We start from the raw sequence: 25,537 nt of genomic DNA, 5'->3' as shown, positions 1-25,537 counted from the left end.
TATGGCCTGTTTTCCCCTCCAGTTCCATTAGATGACACATTATCTCCCTTTTTAAGAGTACTTAAAGTAGACCAAGCAGTCTAAAGTCAAAGACATCACAACTGAGGATTTTGTTACGGGATTTTTATGACCGATTCCAATATTTGGTGATTTAAAATTGCAATATAACGTTCGAAATTTGAATTCTTTGAACAGATCTGGAGCTGGTCTTTCAGGTACTTCGCTAAATTTGAAGCATTTCCTCTCTTGGTTTGAAGAAAAAACATTGTTTGCATATTACCTTTAGACAATCATCATCAAAGTACGAATGAAAGCAAAGCTATGGTGACACCTGCACTCGTCGCCATCTTCCACATGTTTTTTGCTGTCATTTGTAGTTTTTCCTGTGCTTGTGGGCTTCCTTCATATCCATTATTTTTTTATTTATATATATATATATATATATATATATATATATATATATATATATATATTAGGGCTGCAACGATTCATCGATTAACTCGATTAAATCGATTCTAAAAATTTATCGACACAAATTTACTGTGTCGATGCTTCGTTTAAACTCTACAGCGCTCAGCTGTCTCGGTGTAAGCGGCGCTCCTCACTAGCATTAGCAGCATTAGTGCTGACGTTTTTTTTGTGGGTTTATTGGGGGCTGGCAAACCAACATAGAACTGCATTACCGCCACCTACTGGACTGGAGTGTGAATCACTCACGTATACACAAGCACACATTCTAAAAAGCTCTCCGTCGCTGCGATGGATTTCATTTAACACAGAGTGGATCATCTAGAGTTGCCACCTGTCTCGTAAAATACAGAACCCCGTATGTTACGGGACTCTGTGGAATACGGCTCCGTAACATGCCGTGTTCCGTACTTTACGGGACGGGTGGCAACTGACATGCATTTCCACGCCTCCACTGCTCTCTGTGTGTCTGTGTGTGTTGTGCTCGCTGAGAATTTCAGCTGCTATTTTTGTCTTTACTTCAGCTGTAGCTAGCACAACTGGTTTGCTAGCGAGCGCGGGCCATTAGCACTAGCGATGGAAGGCCCGCCCCCCAGGACCGAGGGGCTCCTTCAAAATATTTTTTATACTTTAATCCCTTATTAGTGACTAAATATAGACCTGCAGTAGAAACGTATTTTCGAGAATGCTCACACATGCGCCATGGCTCCCGCAGCCACTAGTTTTTCAAAACACTCATAGCAGGCAGCGGTTTTAACTGCGCAAGCGCAAAGAGGCGAAGCTGTGACGGTGAGCTCAAGTAGTGAAAAAGGAAACGTTTTTCCAGCGTCCAAAACAGCAGCTTTTTCTTTTAGTAACCACCATTAAATCTGTGAAACAGCTGGAGGTCCTTCATCAAGCACCTGATCAGCAAGTGTTAAGGTGAAGAAAAGAGAACTTTGTAGCTGCTCCATTCACCGCTGTTTGTTCACATGGCGAGAAACTGCATTACGGAAGTTAAAATATGCAGATAAACTGTTAATAAAAAAAGTATTTCTTATCCGATTACTCGATTAATCGCTGGAATAATCGATAGAATACTCGATTACTAAAATAATCGTTTTATGCAGCCCTAATATATATATATATATATATATATATATATATATATATATATATATATATATATATATATATATATATATATATATATATATATATATATAAAATGGATCTCAAAGTCTGCATTTTCAATCCTTCATATTTTCAGCTCATGAAATTGTGTTTCCTATAGGCCGAGAACTTATTTATGGTATTTGATGGCATTGTGAAGTGGGAATAAACTCACTTGATAACAGCAGACACTTTCACGGGAAATCTGTTGCTAGGAAACAACTGGGCTCAAGCTTACATCCCATCAGCTGCCGACAACAACAAACACAGAATAAACTTGAGCCCATTTATAATGTTTGTGGATGTGATTTGCAGCATTTCTGAAAGTATAAAACTGCAAAATGGTCCATACATAAGCACAGAGACAACTGAACACAGTAATTTTCATAATATCCTTGTTTGTTTTGTTCAGTTTCTCAATGCTGGGACAGGCTGCATACACCAAAATTTAAAGAATATACTTATGTAACAGTAATTTGTTCCTTTTATGCCTTGTTACAAAATCTGCAGCCATGTGTATTTTTGTATTTTGATTTTAAAAAAAAAAAAAGCGCACCAGAATTCAGATTCTCCGTGATACAACACACATACATTCCCACCAATTTAATTTCTTGTTTAAAAACCCATGCGGTAAGCACTTCACTGAGCACAGGTTTCACAGGAAAAACTTCATGAGGGAGAAATTCACAAAACTGTAGTGTTTACTTACAGTTCTCTCTGCGTATCTTAGTTCAGGCCACGATTGGTCTTCTCCCCTCTAAGTCCAACTCCAAGATCTGATTCTTTCTGTGGACAAAGAGAGTGATCCGTCAGTACGGCAATCTCAGGGGTCAAAGAGTTAACAAACTATGGGGCTGTCTGGAATATGAGAGGAGAGCCAGAGTAGTGAGATAAGAATGATGAGATTTCACAGTTTATCCCACAAACCCCAGACGGAGCACTTTAACTCTTCAACAAGGTTTGCCTAAAAGACCAATTCAACAACCTGGCACATCACAACACCTGCATCAGCATGTAACAGTGAGTCACCGTCATATATGCGTCAGTTCTTCCCGTCTCGTCCAAAGGGAAGTGAACAGAAACCAGCTGTTGGCAACCCCGCAAAAACACGCTACTTTAAAGCTGAGCTGAAATTAAAAATGTCTTCAGGAAATCAGATATAATGATGCTACAATTACATGGCATGTTTTTCCACATTTCAAAAAGAAGCTAAAAATATTTTTTGGGAAACTACATCTTGGCTTCAAGCCTCTGGTTGGGTGTTTTCCTTTGGCCAACATCTGAGAATTACCAACAATCTCTACAAGGCACATGTTCACAAAGTAGCAGCAACAGCTGTTGCTTTTGCTCTCCATCTGTGTGCATACAGGATATATGCCACAATACCAAGTGTAGGTCACCTGCAGCTTGGCAGGAATCTGAGTACTACAATCACTGTAATTGTATATGTAGAACACACACACACACACACACACACACACACACACACACACACACACACACACACAAAAAAAAATTAACCTAAAACTCATTTTAGGTTAACAAGTGAGTAAAATGTTAGTCATTACTTGACTAAAGTAGTCTGATGAAATAGAACAAAGAGGTTATTTGATCTGTCATGCAACTTTTAAAAGAGGTAGCTTAAATGCCTACTGTGCAGCTAAGCTGTAACACTAGTTTGGTCAGCCTCTTTCATGACTGGTAACTGACTTTTTACTTCCCCTTGGGACCTGCTATGGCAATATAGCAGGTCCTAAAATGACTGACTAACTTTAATATTTCAGACTTCCCCAAAAATAACACTACAATAAGTGTTCATAAAGTATATAGAGAAGGGGTATCTATCGCTAGGTCCAGATCTGATGATGGCAAATAATCACATGGGCAAAACTCAAGTCCATGAGTCAAACTATGACATGGAGAAAAGGGTTGGGCAACTGGATGAATGCGTCAGCAATCAAAATTTAAGTCAATTTCTTTAACAAGCCAGAAAGAAACAAGAGAGGCGTTTTAATCTGAGAAATTGTTCCCGCTACACTCCCCAGCAGACTCCCAGGCTGGGAGACACAGTGATAGTTCATGTAAATAAAACTAGATATTGACACTGAGTTGTGGGAAATGAACAGCTGCCAAGAGAGGCTTTCCAGCTGTTTGACACTTGATAACTGTGAGACAGAAAGGTTGCAGAGAGACCTGAGTCACAATTCAGGAATCTCACAGGCTTTATCTGCAATTAAGTACAGCATCGAAGTTGCACAGAAGGAAATCATTCACCGTGTAATGATTTCAGAGAGAGCTACTACTGAACGTGTCCAGATGTGAGACGTTTTAAGCCACAAAGTTCCAATAAATATCAATTTTAGAAAAAAATTGATCGCTCCTTCAAAGAACTGAATTTAGTGAGGAATGTTATTAGAAATGACAGTGACATTTTTGTGATCCATCTCATCTTGTTGCATATTAAAGCTGAGCGTTAATATGCTGGAGGTTTCTAGCTGTCACTGGGTGAAAAATGGTCACGAAGAGAGGCCTTGCGATTGCCTCAGTCACCCATAGTTTACATGGAAGACCCCTACTTGTCTAAACATTCGTCAACTACTCTCTGAGCTGTAGTGAAAGTTGAAAAAGTGCAACACCAACTGGAAATGGAGAACATTCACCTTCACATAAAACCTGTGCCTCACGCCTGTAACCAACATGCTTTAAAAAGGCACACATTAGTCTGATTTATTTTCTGGTTTGCACAGTTGACTACCAAGTGTTGAGTAACTGGCAAGTGTTTGCAGATAAGTCAGTATCTTCCATGCAAAATATGGATGACAGCAGCAATCTGCCAGCAACCAAAGCAATTGCTAGGACGTTTTCAGTGCAGCACCTATGTCGCAACCAGTTGCCAGCCAGTCAGGAAACTTTTCCCTAGTGGTGCATGATTGTTTGGGGTTGCAGACAGTCTCTAGGCCTGTGTGGCTGAGGCCTCAGATACCAAATTTTAGAGCACCTCAGGAAACACACACACACACACACACACACACACACACACACACACACTAAGGTGATTAGGACAACAGTTACTCAACCTCACTCTTCTTTAGAGTAGACTACCAAATACTTAACTGTGCCACAAGGGGTCACACTATCGAGTTTAAAAACTTTGTTACTTTGGACACAAAGGTCTGTAACACAAAGGTCTGCTACTTCTGTTGAGCCCTCATTACAGGCTGCATGTTAGCAAACTCCTGTATTCAGAAACAATATTCAGAGATAGATTAAGTTGCCCTTTAACTCCTTTAGTAGGGAGTCAGTCCAGCGCTTTCTAGGAAACATTCTGAAAGTTTCTCAGAGGGCTACGAGTCAATCCAACACATGGGTCATGAATGCCTCCAACTTCAGACCCATCATACGTGTCTGGATGTGCCAAAGAAAATGAGTCCACATGTAGGAATGCAACTGCTGTGTTTCCTGGCCTTCATTCATCTGAGTAACTCTGCTCAAAGTATGAGACAGAGGCACAGAGTTATGCAACAGTCTTAATTTACCAAAACCTCTGTAATACTTAAAAAAAAGGTCCTCATTGAGCAAAGAAGAAATTATATATTGAACTTGTACGATATTAATTTAAAGGAGAAGGCACGTCATGAGTCTCTCATAGTTTGATGAAGGTCATGAGTCTTTTATATTACAAACACAATGATATGTTACAAATTAGCAAAAGTTACACAATAACCACTGAGTTCTTACACAAACACATAATTGCATTAGAGGGCAAAGAGTCTTCCTGCCTCCTTCCTAAATTTTATGCAACATCAGATTTAAAAAAAAAAAAAAAAAATCTATAAATTTAAAAAGTAGCCAAAGTGGAAAAGAAGAGGAACCGTTTGCCAACATTGCTTCAATAAGGATCGGCACTTATGACAGCCTGAACTCTTCTGACTTCATTATGAAATACTTTGGAAACTACGAAATAAAATGTAACAAACAATCACTGCTCCATGTTTAACTTAACATAACTTCTAGAAATCAACCACAATTACCTGAATGTTAACCATTTTTGGACTGTCTAAACCAATTTTTGACTCCAAACTTAATGCAACTAATTCCACTGCAATCAATTTAATTCACCTACACAGTACAAAGTTTGCAATCCACTGACAGGTGCTAAAGGGAAGTCTTTAATTCCTGTTGTGAACTTTGAGCCTAGTGTGATTAACATGTTCTCACACAGCAGTGCTGAAGACGCACAGAGACTATTAATAAAACAGGTCTCATCTAGTCACATCAGACCAGGCTTAAGATGTGACTCATTATGTAGTTGTTCTGCATTTAGTTTCAGTTCCAAGCTTTGTGGTCTACACCAGAGCTTCATTCGGGATATTTATTTGGTGAATGAAAACCACACATGATGTCTTAGTGAAAAGCAAAAAGGAAGGAGGCAAAAATAAAAGGAAAGCGAAAAAACTCAACCCAACATGAGGATCTTTAACTTTGCCACATTTACTCACCCAAACCACATCAGCTTTGTTTATGTGGCAACATATGACTGGCTTTAAATATGTAAGTTGAGGTAAGTCCAGCTCTGCTTTAGCAGCTGCAAAGTAGCCACCAGTACAAAGAGAATGAAAGACACTTCATAAATCATGGTTGGAATGCAGCCTCATTTCCTATCCGACCCCACCTTCTCAGTAGCTTCTTCCCTCAACTCCAGGAGCTCTCTACACCAAGAACATCACAATCATGACACAGTTTATGGCTGCAAGTCTCAGTAGTCAGATCTGATTAATGCTGTAACAGAAAAATTAGTATGAACCTCAGTTTTTGGAATGACAGTTTAGCATATATTTAGCGCAGCAGAGAAATCATCCAGAAATTGGCCACAGATCTTACTCCAAAAGTCAAAGCACTAAAAGCACTGCATACTGTCAATTAGAGTTTCAAACAAAAAATTAAATAAAAACATCCATTAGGCCAAGTGCACCATACTCATTTGTAAGCTGAACAATTAAGGTCAGTCTGCAAATTCCACCTTTAAGATGGCACAAAATAAAGCTCTGTTACACTTTTCCTGTCAACACTGAACGTAGCCATCTTGTTTGGAAAATCTTTTAACCATTCAAACAGGACAAAAGCAACAGGGAGCTGTGTGTCTAGATTTGGTTTGTACAGAGTGAGCAGAAAAGTTGTTGATTCACTCAGGAATGCTGGTTCCAGTCACACAGACCTAGAAATCAGTTGGCAAACAAAATAGCAACTACTGGTCACTAGGGGGAGAGGGAGGAGAAAGAAAGAAAAGTGTATTTCGCAACAGGTGGGCAACTGGTTGACCAGTGTTTGGCAAGTGGTCACTGGCTGTCACTGAGTGAAATCGGTCACAAAGAGGGTGCCGCACCACAACCCGATTTGCAAATGTTTTGGTCGACAGCAGTTTGCCGCAGTCACCAGTAATTTGCATGGAAGACGCCAATTTGTCTGCAAACACCAACTACTCACCAAGCAGTAAATAAACTCTGGAAAGTGTGACACAAACTGTACAAAAGGCCCCCATAGTTTATATGTTGCTATATTTTAGTTTGGTTGCTAGTTTGTGGAGAGTTGTGACTTCCCACAGTCCTGGTGTTCCGTTAAGTAGTCTCGCATTTTGCACCAGGCAAAAGTTAGCTCAGACAGATGCCAGACGGGGATGTTCTGTGCCACTCAGCGAGTTTGTTAATAAGAGACATGTGCGTTTATGATGAAAATAAGTACATGTTATTAGAGATGGTTATATTCCTCTGTTTATAAGTTTGTTAGCAGTGAGATCAGTATAAGATAAGCAAATGGAGGCTAGCTCTCGTGCTATGCAATCTGAATTAGCTATGTGCTACTTGTGTAGCTATGTTAGTCCAGAAGTAATGAACACATATAGCTCATACTGTATTACTGGATGTTTATTGGTACATCTAATTGTGTTGAGTTATACTTATTATTTCTTTCTCTGTGTTGCAGAATCACACACACACACTTTCATGTATAGATGTGCATCTTCACCTAGCCCAGTGTACTCAGAGCTAAGTCTGCACCCTTGTAAGAACCAGGGCTAACTAATAAAGCCCATATGTGAAGCTGCACTTCTGTCTCCCTGATTGCTGCCTTCTATGAGTGAAATCAACTGGATTAGTCACATCAGTCAGCAGTTATCATCCTAGCCCTAAAGTAGTGTTCTGCCCGACACTCCAGGTTGAAGGTGGGATCCAAACACCTCCAGCACCTTACAGTCCACTGAGAGATAAGCTATCTCCCCTTCACAAACAGCACTTTGAAGGCGAATGGTCTCAGTTTACTGTTTGAATCGCACTTTTTCCAAGTTTCACAACATAGAGACAGTACCCCAAAGTATGTGGTACAACCAGTCTGTGGGCTACTTGCTTGTGTCCTTGTTCATTTTTTGAATTTGGACTGTGTTGGAGCACCTTTATGTAGGTTGAAAGCCCCCCTCTGCAGGCAAATACTTACACAAATACTACGTTTCCACCGCCAGGTGCCGGTGCTCGTGCCAGTGTCGGTTTCAATGAACCGGTGAGACGCTTAAGAACGGGTCTGCATTTCCACCGCGCTTTGTGAACTGATCCTTTATGTATGAGTGCGGGCAGGTCCTCGTCTGGGCAAGGAAGTCGAAGGGCACGAACATGGGAGAACACGCTGTTGTGCTTCGAACATGTTTTACAGTCTAAGCAAAATTACTGCAGCATGTGTGTGTGTGGCACAAGGTAAACACAGACAGCAATTACGGGCAAGATGACAATTACGCACTTTGCGTCCTTTTATCTGTGATATGAACTGATTCAATGCAACAGGTTCAGCCTTAGGACTCAACCTAATTCACAGCCGTGAAAACGGCATCGCTTTTCTCATGTAATACACACCATGCAGTGAAATAGCGGTAGAAAACTTAACATTGAGATGGCAGAGAGTCACGCCCTTCTGCCAATTGCGTCACGCGTTCTTGGTTCGAGACCAGCTAGCTTGCAGGGCCAGAGTTGAACCCGTTTTTCGGCCGAGCACCGAGTACGTTCACAGTGGAAGAACCACTGATCTGTTCAAATACTGGCACCCGGTCGGTGGAAAAAGGGCCAAAAGGGACTGTCACCATAAAACAAGCGTGTCATTGAAGCCTTAGCTTTCAAGCCTAACCCTAGTATGGTACAGCTGGTGGGGAGGGGAAAAGATGTGCTGCCAAAACTTTACATTGAGCTCATTCTTGTTGTAGAAGCACAAGTTATATTGACATTTACAAACTTCTTGTTTGGCTCATAGGGAGTACCGAACCAAATAAATTTCATACTGACCCAAACACCATTTACCAAACGGATTCAACTCTACCGTTACACATTTTCCTTCCTCCAGCTCAACATTTAATAATCACAAAAGTTAATGAGATATACCTTGTATCACTCTAATATGCATCACATCAATGTTCAGCCTGCAGATAAAAAGATTTGCTCCAACAAACTGGACATAAAAACAATAATCCTAGATAAAACTTAAAGGCTGGTTTAAAAATGTGACCTTTGGTTAATTTCACTCCACAGGACAGTGGAGTAAATTTAGAATTACTTAAAATGTTAACCATGGTATTTCAGCTTCAGCTGTATTGTAAACGAGCTTTCAATAGCTACAAATAATGAGCAATCATTTAAGCTTAAAAATAACAAGCATGGGAATGTCACAGTTAGCGAGATAAATGTCAGGTTATCAAAAAGTTATTCTTGTGGGTTTTATCGTATAATTTAAAGGATGAATCATCAGTTTTCATAGAACCAAAAAGCATATGGCATATGGCAGAGAGAAGTATAACAGCAGTAGCACACATTTCTCTACACCACCTGCACCTTCTGCTGTGAGTGCAGATATAACCTTTATTTTCCAGTAGTTTAGTGGAGCGCTCAGAGGTTGCACTGAAATTTAAATGTATTCTTTTCTCTGATTTTCCCACTCCCTGTGCCATAATATTACATGTTGTTTGTATATTTGGTGGGAGTTCATCTGGCTCCTGATTACATAAATGCACGCTTGTATAACAGTCTTGTATCAGTAGAGGCCATGTGTGTCAGAGCCATCAGCAAGCTGACAGAGATGTTCTTGGAGAGTGAGAGGTGTTTCATCCCAGAGGAAATCATGAGAAACCTGAACAGCAATGCGCCGCTACCATGGAAACATTGATAAGCCAACAGATGCCATGACTAAGTATTAGCATACACTAACACTGAGCGGTCAGCCATTGTTCTGAGATTTGTGGGGCTACAAACGTGTTACACTTCATGTCACAGTAGTTAAATGAAGTGAAATGTTTCAAACCATCCATCATTCCCCAGCTATTTTAATTGGGAGCTTGACCAGCGATCGCTTTAAGGGGAGATGAGATGGAGTTTAAATTAAACAGCCACAGTGTAATTAACTGACATTAAGCAGTAGACCAACAACCACTGAAAGCAACAAGCTGCCTGTAACAGTGATTAACTGGAAGCCCCTAAGTGTGTGTGCGTGTGAGAGAGATGCTGCTGGTGGGGAGATGGCACACCAGAGCCCGAAATATTCACATAAAACCAATGCCAAACAATAATAGAACACAAAGAAAGAAGCATTTTAAATCAATACAAACTAATAGAACTAAATAATTCAACGCCACAGATGCTCAGCTTAATTATGCAAACCAGTATTTTTCAGGGGGATAAACCTCCAGTCTCCATTAGGGTTTACCTTTAATTTAAAACCTTCACACTAATTATAAAACCAATTTAGTATTTACATAGTATGGCTCAAAAAAGTATTTATTTAAGGAAAAAAAAAAAAAAAAAAAAAAAAAAAAACCTAAAGGGAAAAAAAGGAGGGGACAAGGAAAAAAAAAAAAAAAAAATCAGTTGCCCAAAATCTAACTGCCAACCACTGAATCATAACTGGAACTGCTGTGAAAATTTGTTAATTAATAGATCACTTAATCACCCATCCATCCTTTTCTGCTTATCCTGTTCAGGGTTGGGTTGGGTTGGATTTGGGGGGGCATCACAGCTGTCATAGGGCGAGAGGCAGGGTACACCCTATACAGGTTACCAGCCTGTTGCAGGGCTAACACAGAGAGACACACAACCATTCACACTCTCATTCACACCTATGGGCAATTTAGAATCACCAGTTAACCTAACTCCAGTAACTGCATGTCTTTGGACTGTGGGAGGAAACCGGAGTACCCGGAAAAACCCACACAAACACGAAGAGAACATGCAAACTCCACACAGAAAGGCTTGGGCCAAGGTGGATCTGAAACCAGACCTTCTAGCTGTGAGGCAACTTAATCATATACACACGTTACTTTTCTACATTTGTAACAACTTGATAAGAAAATAACCTGAAGATTAACTAATAACGACAAAACTAATTGCAGCCGTAAAACAATGTCTTATGTGAGACCCATAATGCAGTGATTATGTTTCAGAATTTTTTTTTTTTATTAGATCTTACATTGTGTTTCTCAGGTAAGACTCTGTGGGCCAAAGGTAAACAAAAAGAGTAGCCATGTCATCACAAGTCATCAGATGATTTAAATACAGGTCCCAACAGCAAAGATCTCTCAAATTATTTAAAACCATATTAAACCCGTGAGTCCCAGTACATAAAATGTGCATATATCGCCAAATATTCAGATATTCACCTCCCATTGACCTACCAATAAATATGGCCATGATCAGTCTCTTGGAGACACAGACAACAGACACCTATTTTTTTCTTACTGTACTCCATAATCTGTTAGAACAAGCGTACAGTTGGTATTCTTGTAGGGCGAACATGTCTCATGTTTATCTACTGGTGACCCCATCGGGCCTAACTCACCAGTGCTGAAATTATGAAACTGCTCATGTCAGTGGCTGATGTTTAACCATTATGTTCCTGTTGACTCCTGTTCAATTTTTGCTTATTCAATGATACTGCAATGAACTGCTATAAAACTTTCTCCAGAACAAAAGTTAAATAAAGACTGACAGGCCTATCAGCATTGGCCAAATTGTCATTTTAAATACTGTTACCAGTCCAGTATATTTTCTGGGATATACTGGAATATAACTCCTCTACTGGCCATGATATTAACAATATACTACAAAATATAAGGAAGAGACTGACTATCCGTTTTCCAATTTCATGAATGCATAAATATGCTTCAAGGCGACCATGCAATTCAAATTCAAGTGGACAATTAAACCTGGTGCTCTGCAGAACAATGGAAAATTTAAGTCAGACTTGCATGGAGGGGGTAAAATTTAGAAGAGAACAGCAGCAGAAATGGTTTGATATAGAAGAAGGGGCCAAACCTGTCAGTCAAGGGAGTGCGTAGTAGCTCTGGAAAAGCTTGCTTGTGCTCAAGGGGTAGGGGGTACAACGTGTTATCTGCAGCACCACAGACCTTACCCCTTTGAAGTGTTGCTGAGCCACCGACTGCGCCAGGGACAGTGAAGGTGGAAGGCAGGAGGCTAGTGGGGGAGGAAAAAAAACAAAAAGTAAAGAAACTGACAAAGTGAGGTACAGAAAACATCGGACACCTAAACAGTGTAACTCGTGATGTACAAGATGCCCCTAAGAGACTATTTACATTTTTGAAGTAGAGCAAAGAAATTCACGATTTTTTTCCCCCCTCTCTTTTCAAAGTCTTGTTTAGGGCAGCCGTGTTTCCTTTGGCGAGTAATGAAGAAAGCATATGGTGGCCATGTGTTGAACGATTGGCTGCGAGGTTGGAGAGGGGAAGTACATGGGACACAGTTGGATGGCAAGGAAAGTGAATCGACTGACTGTTCTGCCTGTTCCCTCTGCTCACCGAAACTCTCCCTCAAGGATTATCCTCTCTAATAGACTTAAAGGCACTTTAACTGAGCTGCCAGCTGCCTGTGTCCCTGGTGGAAAGCTACCCAGGTCAAGTCTGAGGGAGGATATCCTACCATGACAATGCAACACATTCCTTGAGTGCCTCTAACTTACATCAAAGTAAAATAAACATAACTGCTTGTGCCAAATGCTGAAAGCAAATTAAATCTGTAGAAGAAAGAACAGAAAACATCTTTACTGCAGTTTCAACACATAAACACATACTGGAGCTCGACCACTGACAGCAACAACAGCGACGACAACACGACTCACTCTCATGAAACTCATGACAAATTTTAATGTGAATTTTTAAGCTTCTTATTCACACGATGTAGACATGTATCAACGTGATTTGAAATCACACTGGAAAGTATTACAGAGCTACAGTAAGTATGACTAGAGCTAAAGCAGCTACACACAGACTCCACACCTACTTCTTTTTTTTGATAAACAGTAAATAATTCATCCAAGAGGAGGAGAATGTGGGCCAAAGAGCTATAATCTGCATAACTCTGAATTGCATTGCGGAATTTTAAGGCAATTTCTGTGTCACACGTTACCATGAAGGGGAAAATTAAGGCTTTGCTTTAATAAAAATGTATTGAATTCTCTCTCAAAAATAATAACAGAGTTTAAGACTTAAAACCGCAAATTGCTATGTTGCGTTGGTGTCGTCTAGAAACCACATAAGGAAATGCCAACAATAAATTCCACATTTGCTGGTCAAACTGATTTACTGTTCTCAGGCAACGTGAGAAACAGCATCAAGATGTGATGTGGGTCTGTGCCAAGTGAAGACGCCAGCATCGTGGCAGCAAAAGACGAGGGCAGGATGCTGCAATAAACTCTTTTGTTGGGGGAAAAAAAAGTTAGTGTGTAAATGAATGATTAGAGCAATGGTTCCCTGTTGTGGTCCACAGGGTACAGAGACCTGCTGATTTTCCTTTATGACATCTAATCATGGACTAATTTAGACACAACCTGCATTACTCTGTTGAGTTTATCCATTCTGACCTCTTTTGGGCTGATGAAATGCCAGCTTATTATGACGCAGTAGCTATTCAACAGTTGCAGGCAGACCTACTGCAATATTTGGACACGCAACATCTCAATTTCATATTCATCTTTAAAGCAATTGTAATAAAGATCAGTGTATCTACCACTTAACCAGCAGGTCGTTAACCTAGAGGGAAGCCTGCCAAACTGTATGACTGTTCTTCCACAAATGATGCTCAATTAATTACCCAATAGCTCTAACTGTGATGAGTGCCACAGTTTCCAAGCAGGGAGATAAAATTATTTTTTCATGATGTATTTTGTGAATATTAGAAGAGAGGCACTAATCACAGAAGTTCAGTCAGATTTTTGAACCGGTTCCAAAGTGAAGCGCTGTGGAACCAGTTCAAACAAATCCCGCAAGAGTTTTGCACAAACTACTCCCTCCTCATTTAAACCACCAATTTTTATTGTAAAGTTCTCTAAATTTTAGCTTCCAGTTACTTCAGCGAGATATGAGTGAGAGCACTCTAGTTCACATAAGTCAAGTCAAGACTTGCAGTAGCACAATCTGAACAAAGAACAAACAAGAAAACTACAAACTACGTGAGCAGAAGTGCCTGACTTCACGACTTCAGGCTTAGTGAAGTGACACAGAGGTCTGGCCAGGTCCTCTCAGACCACAAGACAGTGGGAGACCTCTGACCAGGCGTGTAAGGGAAGCCTCAATTCACAAAGGCAGGCGTTTCCATGCCAACAGGACCTCTGCTGAGAGAGGCCTCCTTTCAAACAGTTTTCGTGCTGCACCTCTGCTGCAGTCTCAGAGAAGGACTGGTGGGCATTTGAGAGGAAATGGGTTGTGGGAGGCAGTGAAGAGATGCAATTGTGTGAAGGTGAGATGGAAAAGGACTGAGCAAAATCCCCCAAAGCCTGAAGGCAGTCTGTGATAGGAAATTACAAAAAGCGAGTTGTCTCTATGTGCTGGGAGGGGAAAGAGAAAAAAAAAAAACACTTTTGTCCCTTTAAGCTGTTTGCAGACATGGGATATGCAACACTGGTGGCTTTATCAATCTGCCAAAGTGACGGCATTCTGCCTTTCAGACGGCAGACTCGCAATATTGACAGAACAAGCCATAGTACTCACATATCATCATGTTGTATAAGTGAGATTTGACAGTACAACTGATGTATAATGCATTACAGGGCTTCCAGCTATGCATTACAGCTCCAGAGACCTGCCTAACCTTAGCCGATTTCCATGCCAGGCCCAGGCCTAGTAGGAAGTTTAGACACAACAGGAACAAAAACAGCTCATTAAACTGATGTATAATATTAGCCTACTGTTGCCATTATCATCTTACAGACAGACAGAAAGAAAATAAATTTATTATCTATACACAAAATTAATACTCCTACCTGGCTGATATCCATCCACTTATGTCTGCCAATTACCGTCTCATCCTCTCTCCCCAGAGTTGTCAGAATTAATGCAAGACCTCATTGTATCATTTTATCCCAACAGAGCGCTTCACTCTCAGACTGCAGGTTTACTTGTGGTTCCCAGAGTTTGATTGTTGGGGTTTTCTTCAGAATACTGCAGGGTCTTTACCTTACAGTATAAAGCATCTTGTGACTGTTGTTGTGATTTGACGCCATATAAATAAGCCTGAATTCAGCAACTTTCCTGGCAGAAACTGCATTATGGCAGACTGTTCTTACCATGGCAGCTGTATGTTTCACTAGTGACTTTGACCATTGGAAAAGCCACTTCCTCTGTGTAGTGAGGCATTTATAAATCCATATTTTACTAAGAGTTCCTTACTGAAATTCCAAGTCTTCAACGGGGACTTATAAACTGTGACAGTGTGACAGCTCATGACGTGATGTACACACTTCCCATCTCCACGTCAGGAAAATTTATTACAATAAATCAATGAAGTTACCACTGTTGTGACACGTGTGGAAATCTGAGCGACAAATGTATACTGCTGCTGTCTGATACTGTAGGCATGTAATTAAGTCAGATGAAAGAATTATAGACAACTGGAATGAAAAAAAAAGCAAATATCAGCTCCAGTCAAACCTCAGATTACTGTCCATACTGGTGAGTCTCAATCTTCACAGACTCTGAACTCACCTGGCTATTACTTGCTCTAAATTCTCACCTGTACACGAGCCAATGTCACATGCACTTTGTGCCAAGGAGCTGGCAAAGTCTGATACGGCTGACCTGATACATCGGTTTTCATATGCACTTTCATTGAAAAGTTTGGGTCTGCAGTGCAAATGTGAAAAGGGCTAACCTGCGTTTATGTACAACTCACTATTCTAGTTTCAGCACCAGGATGTAATCGGTAGATAAATGACATCAACAGGGTGTGAAAGCAGCTGGATGTTCAAGTTGTGCCTGATCAGCACTTCAACAAAGAAAATATTCCTCCTCAGAGAGGACAAAGACAAAGATAGACTCTCCACCATCCTCCTAGCTTCACTTTTATATCTTTGGCAGTCTACAATACACTCTGCCATAGAATAATTTTGGACTATAATAGATCTACTCTTGACTTTTGTCCCATATTGTCACTTTCTCCTGTCCCTGCACTATGTCACCCAGCATTCACAACACAGCCCACATCAAAACAAAATGCCTGGGAGATTTCTCCCCATGTTCATTACCCAGCTCAGAGCTACATGGCACAGCACTGAATTATTAACATACTCCTTGTGCCTCACAGATACAGAGTAAAGGGGCCGTTTACAAGTACAGACTAAACCTGCACTTTGCTTTTAAGTGTCCAGTAAATCCTCAGAGTGAAGTCAAACTGATAGAGACCATAATATTTAGAAGGCACACAAAACAGGATATTATCACATTAATGACATAGTTACAAGTGGAAATGGATTAAGGCAAAAAGCCAAATTTTATAAAAATTACATTTTTCATGAGTGCGGGAGGTGTGCCCAGGAATGTCCGGTAAGGTGAGATAAGATAGCTAGGGGAAATCTCAAGCTAGGGATCAGATATGCTGCAGTACTGGATATGTAAGGTGTGCGATCGCGCACCATAGTGCCCTAAACCTTCACTGACAAGAGTGAAAAATCGCACTCACACATGTACAGCACACCTTTATGAATGGGAAATCCCCACCAGCAATCAGCCGATCATGCTGAATGAGTGTGTGAACATATATCCCTAGACGGGGGCTGTTGTGTTTAAAGATTAGGCCATGCGCTCCAAGGTAGTAGCATGCTTTGTAAAAGGTGATGTGCAATTGGCCATTCTATGGAGGTAGGTATCAGCGGCAGCCTATCAGACAATCCGACATTTAAATTACAATTTAAAATGGATCCTGCGGATAAGCAGGCAAAGTATAATACAGTCAGGCGTGACATGTTTTTAACCTGGAAGGTGGACAAGGTGGCTCTCAGAGCATTAAAGCATAAAAGAGGTGGGAAGAGAGTTTGCTGTGGAAGTGAGCAGTCAGCCTCAGTCTAGGCAGCCCCCCAGACCCTCATCCTTAATTCATGCTCCTCACCTAAAGCTGAGGAGCATGAATTTTCTCACACCTGCAAACTATATAATTCCAGAACTGATGCTGAAATATTAGCTTCTCCTGCTGTGACACTCAGGTTTACATGATAGCCCGATTATGAAGTTTAGAGCACATAAAACTTCACTGAAGACTTTTAGGTGGATATCATCTAAGCCTGTCAAGATAATCACATTATCAACATGTTAATGTAGAAATTAACCAAATATGTTGCCTGTTCTGTTTACTGGCTTGTTTACATAAGAGCATCACCAATAGGGATGTCACCAGAACACCATACTTAAAGTACCATTTGACATCAAATGACAATTCTTGAGGAAATGTTTTTCTAGCGTCCAAAGCAGCAGCACTTTTTCCTGTAACCACCATTTTTTTCCTTTATGGTGCCATCCTTTGTTGCCACAAAGTACCACTCGATGATTTTAAGTTACTCTTCAAGAGATTTCCTTGAGTGGAGATCCTCTTAGACCTTCCCCAAACAGAAGCCCTTTAACGTCCTTTTTTTTCTAGATCTCACTTTCTCTCTAGTAACACACACACACACACACACACACACACACACACACACACACACACACACACACACACAGAAAGCACTGCTCACTGTGTGGAACCGCAGCATCTATTCCCGTACTACGTTTCTCCCTTTCATGCTTATGAAGACAGTTTTATTTCCCTCTCAATTTTCCAGTTTACATACACAGCTGAATAAGTTTGTAAGTACACAAACTACACAGCACCTCTCCACATGTTTGCTCCTGTCACCCCTTTCCAGCTTCCCTCTGTTGATTGCTCCATTTAAACCTTTAATTTCTTCCGACCATCTGTCCTCCTATAGAAACCCCATGACTCTCTCAATTTGGTCTATTACAAGCAACTCAAAGATTCAAGTAACACTTCCCACTTGAGTCTCTCCTCCAAACATAAACAGTGGCCAGAACATCCGTTTACCACTTGAAAAAGTTAACACCCACAGAGTAACACTGACTTGTACTCTTTAAAGCCTCTCCATCTGCAAGGAGTCTTAAAACTGCTCTTGACCAGTAACCCTGAGTAACAGCTTTGTTAGGAAAGGCCAGCACGTGCACAGAAAGCATGTACACAGCAGACTGATTCACTCACTGGTTACAAAGGTGCATTTAATTTTTTTCCACTTATAAAAATTTCAGGTTGAGCTTGGAGTTACTAAGGCCGGTCTACCCATATGCAATCTAAACAATGTCCACTATTAGGGATGCGCCGATCCGATATTCAGTATCGGTATCGGTCCGATACTGGCCTAAATTACTGGATCGGATATCGGAAAGAAATTAAAAAAATGTAATCCGATAAATTAAATAACGTTTCGCTCACATTAGCTGCATTACAGGGCTCAGTCGTCTTCTTCTTCTTGTGGGTTTGCGGTTGACCAAACCAGCTTAGAGCTGCATTACCACCACCTACTGGAACGGAGTGGGGGATCCCCTCAGATGCTCCGTCGCTGCGACGGATTCCCTTTGACACTGAGCGATCATCGCTGACATGTTTTTCCACCTCCACCGCTCTCTGCATTGTTTGTGTGTTGTGCTCGCGGTGCTGAGAATCAGCTGTTATTTTTTTTTTCTCTACTTCAGCCCCCGGACATACTGCTAGCGAGCAAAGCTATTAGCACTGGTGACTGTCCGGTACCGGAAGAACCCCTTCGCCATCAAAATATTTTTGATACTTTAATCCCTGATTTGTGACTAAATATAGACCTGCAATAGAAACGTATTTAGGAGAATGCTTGTAAATATAAAGCATTACAAGATTGCGCTCACGCAGCTCCCAGTTTTTCACATGAACACTGATGACGCAACAGCAGCAGTCAGCTGATTTATGTGTAGTCTGTCTGCACAAGCGGAAAGAGGCGGAGCCGGTGAGCTCTGATGGAGCAGAAGGAAATGTTTTTCTAGTGTCCAAAAGAAGCCTTTTCGTCCCTGTAACCTCCATTAAACCTTTACTGGGAAACAGCTGGATGTCCTTCATCAACCAGTAAGTGAAGAAATCCACCCTGTTTGTTTCACACAGGGAAAAACTGCAGTACGGAAGTTAAAATATGCAGATGAACTGTTAATATGAAAAAAGTATTTCTTATCCAGTTACTTGGGTAATCAATATAAATAAAATACACAATTGCTAAAATAATCGATAGTTGCAGCCCTAATGAAATTTGCAACATGCTTCTCACACAGAAGCAACAGGATTCAGGTGATAGTTATTGTAAGTAAAGTCTATTTATATAGCGTTTTTCACAGACAGAAAAGCGCTGTACAATAATTAAAAACACAATATCACCCCCCCCCATCCCCTGAAAACACTGTTAAAAACATAACATTACCATATTAAAAGAAAAAGAATAAAAATAAAGTCAGAAACCAGAAAGCCTGGTTAAACAGAAAAGTTTTCAACTATTTTTTAAATGACGCCACAGAGTCAGCTAAATGGAGCTGGAGTGGTAAACACTTCCAGAGCTTTGGTGCCACTGCCTAAAAAGCTCTGCCCACCCTGGTCCTTAGTCTTGTATGTGGGACAACTAAAAGACTTTCATTTTGTTGTGTGAGAGACTGTTGACCTAATTTTTTTTTTTTATGTTTTTAAATGCCTTGATCAATTTTAAATATCGGATTTATATCGGTATCGGCCGATATACAAATGTAAAATATCGGTATTGGTATCGGACATAAAAAAGTGGTATCGTGCTATCCCTATCCACTATCTTCACACTTTGCCAATAACAAGTTTCAAAGACAGGAAATCTCACTGTCCATGAGAGTGGTTTTAAGAAAGTCCTGATGTCAGTTACACAGCAACAGTGAGGAGTGTGGGAATGTGCACCTTTCTGCAAAAAAAAAATCCAGGATACCCCTTTATGTCTTAATTTTTAAGGCCTTGCAGCAATAACCAGACTTAATTTCAAGTATTTTTTTTTTTTGTCATTTACCCAATTATGCGTACCCATTTCATTTAACTGCAGTGTGACAGACTTTCCTATGTTTCTATTATCTACTCTGTAGAATTTCACAGATTCATAGATTTATTGAAGCTAAGTAGAGGAAAAAGGAACGAAATAAAATAAACATCAAACTGTTCGAGTTGACAAGCTGTTATGTACATAAACCACAGCAGAACAGGTAAAGGCTGACCACAAATGTATGAATCAGGCCAAGGAAACTACCTTGAATCTAGTTACAGCTAGAGGCTCTGCCGCTGGTGGTGGGAGAAAAACTACCAGTCCTGACCAGAAGACTAGCAGCTCTCCTGCTGATAACATTACACCTGCACCCACCAACAAGCAAACTGGAGGTTTATTTAGAAAAAAAAAAAAAAAAGAGAGACATGCAGAGAGGGAAATATACAGTCAGCAGTCAAGGCAGGTGAGGAGATTGCTCCCCCCCCCCCCCCCCCCCCGAAACACAAGGAAAACGAGAATCAAAAAAGACATCCATCCATTCGCTTCCGCTCATCCTATTCAGGGTCGCGGGGGGGCTGGAGCCTATCCCAGCTGTCATAGGGCGAGAGGTAGGGTACACCCTGAACAGGTCGCCAGCCTGTCGCAGGGCCAACACAGAGAGACAAACAACCTTTCACACTCACATTCATGCTCTCATTCACACCTATGGGGAATTTAGTGTAGCCAATTAACCTAACCCCAGTAAGTGCATGTCTTTGGAATGTGGGAGGAAACCGGAGTACCTGGAGGAAACCCACGCAAGCACGGGGAGAGCATGCAAACTCCACACAGAGAGAGGGAAAGGCCTGGGCAAAGGTGGAATCTAACCCAGGCCTTCCTGATGGTATTCTAACTGTGAGGCAGCAGTGCTAACCACTGCGCCACCGTGCTGCCCTCAAAAAAAAAAAAACAAAAAAAAAAGACATTAAAAGCATTTTTTTTTTTTTTTAAAGTGTGACCTCTGAACACAATCAATGGGATAACTAAAATCCTATCAATGCTGCTCCTTAATCCTGTGCAATGTAAATTGAAAATACGCAGTTGTCTTGAACACTTAGAGGCCATCTCTGAACTTGAATTCTCTGATCCTCACCAGCTTACACAGCCTCATCGGAGGAGAAAACAGTACATCCCCCAAACCCGCATACATTTAACTGAAGGGTTTAATAATGTTAATGTTTTTGGTGCAACCATTTTCAAAGAGGGTACATAATGGGCTGGCTCTAAAAAACAAACCCTGGAGAGCGGCTTAGTTGGTACATATTAACAGCCTCTTCCAACACAGTTTCAGAAGAGCTGCCAAACAACAACCTGTTCAACGCAGTAAAAGACCAAATTAAAACTGTCTTTTCAAAACAACTACATCTGCTATTTCTATTCATCTGTTCCACCGCCTGGCTTTTTACAGATGGCAGAAAGGCGCGCTGCAGAAAAAGCCATAAAAATCTGGAATAATCTTGGAAAATCTTCTGTGAGCAATCCTCACATGAGGATGCAGAGCCATCACACAACGGTATGATCAGACCAACAGCACCAAGTAAAGTCACTACATGTCAGGAGGACAAGAATATTACCATTTTAAAACTGCAATGACTACTCAATTGACAAATAAGTTAGCTACTATTTAGGGGGACATATTAACTGGTTCAGTCATTTTTCATGATCAACTGTCAAACATTTGTTCTCCGCCTTATGTAACAGTAAAATGACCTTATCTTTAGTTTTTGGACAGTTGACCGGACAGCAGGACACGACAAGAGCAATTCTCATAAAGAGGTTGATTAATCAAGAAAATAATGTGCAGATTAATTCACAGTGACAACAGATGTTAATTGTAGTCTGACTGTTCTTAACAAGTTTTCACACTTAGTATGTGTTAAAAAAACCTTCTTCTACACTTATGAATGTTAAAGAGAAACTGAACAGGTACAAAACAAACCATTTGCTCTTAGATGCTTTTACACCAAATCAACTAATACTGTCCTTAAAAGATTGCTGATCTTCAAGCTTGGGCATGCATACATATGTCACTTTAATATGACACCAAGTTACACCAGTACTAACAGATCAGAATTTTTTTCCCCCTTCTTCCATTTCTGATGATTAAGCAACACCAGTGCTGAGAAAAAGAACATCAATTTTTGATCAAACGGAGCCAGATTTCCAGCGGCTGGCTGGTCAGACTGTTTCATCTGTTATGTGCAACCCAAAGCATATTTTTAACCAGCAATCAATACAACAGCACTGAAATAAATGCTCCCTTTATGAAGCTTCTGGTGCTCCGCTTTTGCTAACACTGTGCCAGAGAAATGGTGCATCCATCTCTGGTCTAATCCGGCAAGTAAATCATAAAGCATCTTTCTATTAGCAGTGTCAACACTTGTGCAGTCAAGACTCTGAGTGGCAAAAGATATGCACCACTGTTGATGCACTTTTGTAATCAACGTGGTGCTTTATACTGCACGGATTACACAAGTATATGTGTGCAAGGCATTGCTCTTAGAACGGTCTCAGAATAGCAGTGTAGCAAATATAGAAGAGAAGTGACAGAAGAATCATTCAAATGGACTGGCTGACATGGCTTACATCTGTGCTGGCTGTGCCTCTTAACCAAAGTTTGTCATCTGACCTGACCTCATAACTTCCAAACTGAAATTAACATGAGCTGCACAATTTTATCTAGACTGACCACACAGGAGAGAGAACGTGAGAGAAAGACACAGCATAGTTAAATAAGACAGAACTGAATCTAAAACTGTTTCATACTTGTGTAAAGTAATGCAATAGTACTGCAGTACATCAGTTCTGTTGTTTAAGAGAAATATGTAATGAATATCCACCCATTTGGGTTTGGCTATCATTACACATGAGGGGATGTGGTCAAGCACTCCAGTTACACAGAGCACATGTAGATATCATAACCTGTCATTAAAACTTTATCTGCTCTATAAAAATCTGAACATGGTAGCTGGAGTGAAAATCTGGATAGTTCCAAGTTTGACCTGAATTACACTGCATGTAATCAGCAAACCAAAAAACAGAAAACAATGTAATGAACACTCATGTGATTAAATACAAGTAAGAGTCTGACAGCCACAAAGAAGAACTGAAGATATTCTGTATTGTTGGGCTGGTTTGTGCTCTGCACAATTGGATGTCAACAAGTCAAAGACAAACCTGTTGTATGAAAACATTCTGCCCACCACAGGAGAGTAAACATTAAAGCACAGCCCAAAAAAGGCCATAGTGTTAGATCTGCAGCCTTCTAAAAATGTCGACAAAAGGAGGAACATAATATTTATATAGGTTTGCAAGACTGTTACATGCATTTACAGCATGCCGGGCAACTAACTGGATGAGGGATGTGGCCAGCACATCAAGCAGTTAAACTCAAAGTTGGTTTAACTAAATCTTCCTGAGACAGAACAATTTAAACTCCTGTGATTTGCAAAATTAGAGCACAACCACTGCAACCTCCAAAGTTTCAAATCTCTCAGCTGCCACCATCCTATGAATTCAGTCTTCTGCTCCACAAGAAAATACAGTCTGTCTCTGGGTAACCTAACAAATTTAACAAGACTAAGTGAACTTCGCAGGGGCTCTATGAAGATTTTTTTTTTTTTTTTAAACAGAAACCTCCACATAGATGAAGAAATAGGAACTGCCATATTATACAGCGTTCATCTGCTACACTTGGTGCTTTGTGTTTCTTTCCTTTCTCCTTTATATGTGAATGGTGTGGCAGAGCTGCCTCTGGTGTGTTTAAGCAGCCTGGCAGCTGCCCCGGAGGAGTGGAGGCTGTGCAGCTATGTGTTTCATGGCATGTCTCAAACTGTTCATACAGGCTTGCAATCTATAATTTGACCATCCCGACGTCCACACTTTATGCACACAGACATCTACTTGCTCTTCCTGTGGTTTCTTTCCGTTACAGGGCTTTTTTTAATTTTATTTTTCCCCTTCTACTAATCGAGGCTTTGAGAATAGAAAGTTACATGTGGTACATTTAAATAAAACCCTTGAGGCAAATCAGTGACTTGTTAATATGCAGACTGACCCAGTTACGGCAAAGTTAAAGGTCCACATGTACCGGGGTAGTGCGTGCACCGTACGTGAACACGGTGCACGGGTATTAAAGTCCCTGCACTCGGCAGTTTCTGGCTCCGATTGTTTAAAAAGCGGTACGCTGGCCAGAGAGTCAGCCGAGACAGGCAGCAAACTTCAACCCGAGCAGCGCTTTCAGCTACACAAAGCTAAACCTGCCAACTTCAACTTCAACTCTGAGCGCTACCGAGCTCCACATCAACACAAGCTGGCTAGTGTTAGCACTGCTAACAGCTAGCGACTGCGTTAGCAGGCTAATGCTAGGCCCCTTCCCCGCACCGGTCCACCGCTGCAGTCTCCCCCAGCTGTGGTGCTGCTGCACTTTTTAATCTCCCACTGCTTTTACCTGGGAAATGTGGAGGTGGAGACAAGCAGCGGGACTCTCCAGCGCTTCCTCCCAGCCGGGCATCCACAGCGAGGTATCCTCTGAGGCTTGAAGACGCTAACACTTGGAGGTAAAAACGCTTCTTCTTGGGTCTCCCAGCAGCAGTAGTCACTTTGCACCTGACCAAACCGAGGCTAGCGCGTTAGCACAACCTGCTAACTAGCCTCTACGAGCCAAGTTCGTGTACTGTTAACGGGCTAGTCAAACACAGCTAACGCTAGTAGCTCTGTCAGACTGACCGGAGCACCGCTCCACCCGCGGACTCTGCGCTCTCACACGGTGAGTTACGATCATCACAAGAAGCAGAAGAAACCCGCGGAGCCCAAACAGCGCGTCAGTAGTGAAAAATGTGCCGTCTGCAAGCTCCTCAACATGGGCCAGGTCTGCTCTTCTCCTGACTCTCCACCGACTGGAGAAAAGGGCTGTCGCAACTTGATGATGGCACGTTTTTTGTTTGCTCCTGTGCGCTCGCATGTGACGCAGTAATATACGTCCACGTGAAAATAAATAAATAAATAAAGTAGGGTTTTTTTGTTTTTTTAAATTATTTATTTAAATGCGTGCAAGTGAAATTCTTATGAAGTGGTTTGTGTTACGTTGAACGTTAAAATCATGCATTTTATTTTGAAAATACTGTAAAATTACAGCTTTTCAAAAAGACGAATACGTTTGGATCAAAGTAGAAAGTCAAAATCTTAGTTTAAAACATTAGAATGTTTTCGAAATATTTCCAAGAACATCCTCCTGAAGGTAAATTCTTTCTCTCTGCAATAATTTAAATGATTTTATTATTTTTATTTTGACAGATCACCTAAGAGGGGTTTGTGAATGCATTTATATTATATTCAACCCTCTCGCTAAAGAACAAGCGTAGGTACGAAGAATACATAAATACAAATGTGCACATCGGGAAATTACAAGTCATTAAAGGGGAAAATGCAAAAGAGTGTATCCACAGAAAAATGGGGATAAGATAAGCGTTACGTGCGTGACGTGCAGATGTAACCTCCCTGGATGGGGGTGTCTTGT

The 25,537-nt window shown here is 40.9% G+C and overlaps 1 protein-coding gene across 3 annotated transcripts in view; it reads right to left on the bottom strand.

Annotated features, from left to right (window-relative positions):
* Positions 1-24,924, bottom strand: part of fbxw7 (F-box and WD repeat domain containing 7) — a 126,838-nt gene extending 101,914 nt beyond the window's left edge. The window contains exons 1-3 of one of the 3 annotated variants that reach the window (XM_030738209.1): positions 24,470-24,924; positions 12,052-12,113; positions 2,330-2,406 (exon numbers count right to left, since the gene is read on the bottom strand). The gene's annotated coding sequence lies outside the window, so the exon portion shown is untranslated. Of the gene's footprint in view, positions 1-2,329; positions 2,407-11,954; positions 12,114-24,469 lie in introns of those variants that run through there. The other 2 variants (XM_030738217.1, XM_030738223.1) reach the window with 2 other exon arrangements.
* Positions 24,925-25,537: the final 613 nt, after the last annotated feature.

The sequence above is a fragment of the Archocentrus centrarchus genome, chromosome 1, assembly GCF_007364275.1.
Source record: "Archocentrus centrarchus isolate MPI-CPG fArcCen1 chromosome 1, fArcCen1, whole genome shotgun sequence".
Taxonomy (NCBI): Eukaryota; Metazoa; Chordata; class Actinopteri; order Cichliformes; family Cichlidae; genus Archocentrus; species Archocentrus centrarchus.
Note: the sequence above shows the minus strand (reverse complement) of the source record. Positions and strands in the feature narration are given on the sequence as shown.